This window comes from Chrysemys picta, chromosome 3 (assembly GCF_011386835.1).
Source record: "Chrysemys picta bellii isolate R12L10 chromosome 3, ASM1138683v2, whole genome shotgun sequence".
Taxonomy (NCBI): Eukaryota; Metazoa; Chordata; order Testudines; family Emydidae; genus Chrysemys; species Chrysemys picta.
In genome coordinates, this window is record NC_088793.1 from 5,008,385 (window position 1) to 5,014,430 (window position 6,046).

A 6,046-nucleotide genomic window follows, 5' to 3' on the forward strand; every position below is an offset into this window, starting at 1 on the left:
TCTTAACAGAAATATTCTAACTCAGTCACAAGTTGTAGCAGGGGATTTTTCTTTATGCTTGTCATAATTATAAAGGGAAGGGTAACAGCTCTCCTGTGTACAGTACTATGAAATCTCTCCTGGCCAGAGACTCCAAAATCCTTTTACCTGTAAAGGGTTAAGAAGCTCAGGTAACCTGGCTGACACCTGACCCAAAGGACCAATAAGGGGACAAGATACTTTCAAATCTTGGTGGGGGGAATGCTTTTGTTTGTGCTCTTTGTTTTGGGGGTTGTTCGCTCTTGGGACTGAGAGGGACCAGACATCAATCCATCCTCTCCAAATCTTTCTGAACAAGTCTCTCATATTTCAAACTTGTAAGTAAACAGCCAGGCAAGGCGTGTTAGTTTTTATCTTTGTTTTCTCAACTTGTAAATGTACCTTTTTGCTAGAGTGTTTACCTCTGTTTGCTGTAACTTTGAACCTAAGGCTAGAGGGGATTCCTCTGGGCTCTTTAAGTTTGATTACCCTGTAAAGTTATTTTCCATCCTGATTTTACAGAGATGATTTTTACCTTTTTCTTTAATTAAAAGCCTTCTTTTTAAGAACCTGATTGATTTTCCTTGTTTTTAGATCCAAGGGGGTTGGATCTTGATCCACCAGGAGTTGGTGGAAGGGAGGAGGGGGGATGGTTAATTTCTCCTTGTTTTAAGATCCAAGGGGTTTGGATCTGTATTCACCAGGGAATTGGTGAAGAGTCTCTCAAGGCTACCCAGGGAAGGGAGTTAGCATCAAGAGTGGTGGCAGCAAACCAGATCTAAGCTGGTAGTTAAGCTTAGAAGTTTTCATGCAGGCCCCCACACTTGTACCCTAAAGTTCAGAGTGGGGAAGTAGCCTTGACATGGTGGCAGAGCGGTGGGATCATTTTAAACCAAAAGCCAGTAAAAATTTTTTTTCTCCTTTCTAGCTGCTTGGAAAGCAGAGCTGAAGGTAGATGCATATCTGGTCTCTCCTTGCCTGAAGGCAGAGGTGTTAAGTTTTTTTAACAAGGGTCTTTGTTAAGAGAAGGGTTCAATCAGTGAGCAAACAGTTGGTAAAAGGAATTTACAAGCTGAACTGTTTTTTTTTCTTTCTACCTCTCGGGGATAGCTAGTTAGAAAGTCTCTGTTACCTCAGCAGCAGCCTGAGCTGAGTGCATCCCAGTTTCAGTCAACTGCAGAGGGGTGTGGCCCAGCACAAGAAAACAGGAAAATGACTACCAGTGAAGCAGCTAACAAACTAGAACTGGCCAGACTAGAAGCAGAAGAAAATGAAAGGAAACATCAGAGATTGCTTCAATTAAAAAAACTTGAGAAAGAAGCTGTTGAGAGAGCTATGGAGCAGAGAGAAAGAGAAGAGAAAGCCAAAGAGGAGGCCCACAAGAGAGCTATGGAGCAAAAAGAAAAAGAGATGGAGGAGAGAGAAAGAGAGAGGAAGCATGAACTGGAATTAGCACGGGCTAGGCCGGATATACCAGCCAATCCTAGCAACCCCTCTCCAGGTACCACTTCCCATCCCAGAAAATTCCCCACCTACAAGGCAGGCGATGATACTGAGGCCTTCTTAGAAAATTTTGAAAGGGCCTGCCTTGGATACAGCCTCACTACAGACCAGTACATGGTAGAGCTGAGGCCGCAGCTCAGTGGATCCTTAGCAGAGGTGGCGGCTGAAATGCCTAAGGAACACATGAACAGTTATGAACTTTTTAAAAACAAGGCCAGACTCAGAATGGGGCTAACACCCGAGCATGCCCATCGGCGGTTCAGAGTCCTAAGGTGGAAACCAGACGTGTCATTTACCCGACATGCCTACCACATTGGCAAAAATGGTGATGCCTGGGTATCAGGAGCAAATGTTAAATCTCTGGAAGATCTAGTTTTCCTAGTAAAAATGGAGCAGTTTTTAGAGGGTGTTCCTGAGGAAATAGAAAGGTGCATCCTAGATGGGAAGCACAAAACTGTAACCGAGGCGGGGGAGATTGGAGCCAAATGGGTGGAGGTGGCAGAAAAGAAAAAAACTAGTAGCAGTTGGAGCGAATATCAGAAGGGGCAAGCCGAAACCAAACCTTACCACCGGGGACAACCCAAGGCCCCACCCACATCCCAAGGGAAACCCCAGACGCCTTCTCACCCCACCACACCAGTCTCCACCAACCAACATCGCCCCGGTGATACCTTAGCAGGGTGATGTTTTAAATGTAATGAACTGGGACATATAAAGGCTCACTGCCCCAAGAACCCTAACCGATTACAGTTCATTACACCACAATCACACCAAAGATCCCCAGACCCAGATGCCTCTCTCATACCCTCGGAGCGAAGGGAAACCTTGAGAGTGGGCGGAAAGAAGGTTATCGCTTGGAGGGACACTGGGGCACAAGTGTCGACTATCCACCAATCCCTAGTGGACCCCAAATTCATCAACCCGGAGGCTCCAGTGACAATTCAACCCTTCGTGTCACAGTCTGTAACCTTGCCTACAGCCAAGTTGCATGTCCAGTACAAGGGCTGGTCAGGAATGTGGACTTTTGCAGTCTATGACAATTATCCCATCCCCATGCTGCTGGGGGAAGACTTGGCCAACCATGTGAAGCTAGCCAAGAGGGTGGGAATAGTCACCCGCAGCCAGGCTAAGCAAGCTTTCACCCCCATCCCTGTTCCTGAGCCGTCCACCAGGACACCGTCTGTGTTACCAGAGACCCAAACAAAGGTGGTGGAACTGGATCCCCTGCCAACGGCTGCAACAGCCGTAGTGGATCCAATCCCAGAGACCCAGCCAAAGCCAGTCCCAGAACCAGAACTGGCAACACAACCAGCACCAGAACCATTGCCAGCACTGAGTCCAGCGCTTGCAAACCCGTCTACAACTCCAACGCCAGAGGGCACCAGCGAGCCTGACCTGGCAGAAGCAGCAGATAACCCTACCCAAGAGGCTCAGCAGAGCCTGAAATACCACATAGTGCACCAGCGGACAGCGGTTCACAGTCAATGGAAACAGCCCCAGCACCTGCATCGCTTCCAGAGGGACCAAGCCCAAGTCCACAGTCCAAGGAGGAACTGATGTCTCCAGCATCAAGGGAACAGTTCCAGGCCGAGCAGGAAGCAGATGACAGCCTTCAGAAAGCTTGGGCGGCGGCACGGAGCACTCCACCGCCTCTCAGCTCTTCTAACCGATCCCGGTTTGTTGTATAAAAGTCCTTGTTCTACAAGGAGACTCTTTCTGGTGGGCACCAGGAAGACTGGCATCCTCAAAGACAGTTGGTAGTTCCCACTAAGTATCGGGTAAAGCTCTTGAGCTTAGCCCATGATCATCCCAGTGGTCATTCTGGGGTGAACAGAACCAAAGACCGGTTGGGGAAGTCCTTCCACTGGGAGAGAATGGGCAAGAACGTTGCTAATTATGTCCGGTCTTGTGAGGTGTGCCAACGAGTGGGAAAGCCCCAAGACCAGGTTAAAGCCCCTCTCCAGCCACTACCCATAATTGAGGTCCCATTTCAGCGAGTAGCTGTGGATATTCTGGGTCCTTTCCCAAAGAAGACCCCCAGAGGAAAGCGGTACATACTGACTTTCATGGATTTTGCTACCCGATGGCCGGAAGCAGTACCCTTAAGCAACACCAGGGCTAAAAGTGTGTGCCAGGCATTAGCAGACATTTTTGCCAGGGTAGGTTGGCCCTCCGACATCCTTACAGATTCAGGAACTAATTTCCCGGCAGGGACCATGAAAAACCTGTGGGAAGCTCATGGGGTGAATCACTTGGTTGCCACCCCTTACCACCATCAAACCAATGGCCTGGTGGAGAGGTTTAATGGAACTTTGGGGGCCATGATACGTAAATTCATAAATGAACACTCCGATGATTGGGACCTAGTATTGCAGCAGTTGCTTTTTGCCTACAGGGCTGTACCACATCCCAGTTTAGGGTTTTCACCATTTGAACTTGTCTTTGGACACGAGGTTAAGGGGCCATTACAGTTGGTGAAGCAGCAATGGGAGGGGTTTACGCCTTCTCCAGGAACTAACATTCTAGACTTTGTAAGCAACCTACAAAGCACCCTCCGACACTCTTTAGCCCTTGCTAAAGATAACCTAAAGGATGCTCAGGAAGAGCAAAAGGCCTGGTATGATAAACATTCCAGAGAACTGTCCTTCAAAGTAGGAGACCAAGTCATGGTCTTAAAGGCGCTCCAGGCCCATAAAATGAAAACGTCGTGGAAAGGACCATTCACGGTCCAGGAGCGCCTAGGAGCTGTTAACTATCTCATAGCCTCCCCCACCTCCAACATAAAGCCTAAGGTATACCATGTTAATTCTCTTAAGCCCTTTTATTCCAGAGAATTAAACGTTTGCCAGTTTACAGCCCAGAAAACAGATGACGCGGAGTGGCCTGAAGGTGTCTACTATGAAGAAAAAAGTGATGGTGGCGTGGAAGAGGTGAACTTCTCCGTGACCCTTGGATGTCTGCAGCGACAGCAGATCAAGGAGCTGTGCACCAGCTTTGCACCAATTTTCTCAGCCACTCCAGGACGGACCGAACGGGCATACCACTCCATTGACACAGATAATGCTCATCCAATTAGAACCCCACCCTACCGGGAGTCACCTCATGCCCAAACTGCTATACAAAGGGAGATCCAGGACATGCTACAGATGGGTATAATCCGCCCCTCTAACAGTGCATGGGCATCTCCAGTGGTTCTAGTTCCCAAACCAGATGGGGAAATACGCTTTTGCGTAAACTACCGTAAGCTAAATGCAGTTCAGTGGACTGATGAGTGTCAAAAGGCCTTTAACCAGCTTAAGGCGACACTCATGTCTGACCCTGTGCTGAGGGCCCCAGACTTTGACAAACCATTCCTAGTAACCACAGATGCGTCTGAGCGGGGCGTGGGAGCAGTTTTAATGCAGGAAGGACCGGATCAAGAATTCCATCCTGTCGTGCCAATTTTTCATCATTGAAGTATGGGAGTCTTGTTTATCTAAACTTGTACACCTCTACCTCGATATAACACTGTCCTTGGGAGCCAAAAAATCTTACTGCGTTATAGGTGAAACTGCGTTATATCGAACTTGCTTTGATCCACTGGAGTGCGCAGCGCTCCCCCCCCCCCACCCCCCCGGAGCACTGCTTTACCGCGTTATATCCGAATTCGTGTTATATTGGGTCGCGTTATATAGGGGTAGAATAGCTGCAGTTAGCAGAAAGTGTGTGTATCTGTTTGTTGACCTATGACCCTGTCACATCTTGTGAGTGATTTTATGCTTTCCTATAGGCAGAACGACATTATAGTGGTATAAAATCGATGGGTGTATATTGCTTATTGGCTTGGAACGTGCATTGGGGCAAGTAGGGAACATAAGTAACTGGGTTATTAAGCTTGCTTTGCTTACGGGCCTGTTATATTGGTGTGAGGCCTTGTGGCAGTAGTTATGTTAAAGGTGGAATTTTCGATGAAATGAGAACCCCAGAACACAAATTCTGCCCTCTCATTCTGGGAAGTTAAACAAATGACCATGAAAGGGCAGTACATGGCAGGATTTTGAAAGAAGTGAGTTTTGGGTTAGCAACCTGGTTGCTATACAGTAACTAGGAAGTTGGACTGCATTTATGTATTGGAATTATTAAGAGATTATTAATAAATGAATGAGGTATCTTATTAATATTAATGATTAAGTTGTAGTTATGAAAATCCAAAAGCCACATATGGATAATAGGCATGTATCAATCTTACCTTATTATGGTCACGGAAGGTGGTCAATATGGTTATATATCCAATAAGTCACAAAAGATGGAATATAAAAGATCCTGTGTAGTGTCCTGTTTTGGGTTCTCTTGGACTCTTGAACTTGCATCAGCTCGATCTGTGGCCTTCTGAGGTGCTCCACTAGCTGATTCTTCATCCCTGTAATCCTAACTTTTAGATTGTAAGTATGAAATTTGTTCATTAGCCCTGCAGCTTGGGGTACGTGGGTTGCTTATTTCGACAGGTTGATGCTGTTTAGTAATTTTGTGTAGTGCAATTATTTGG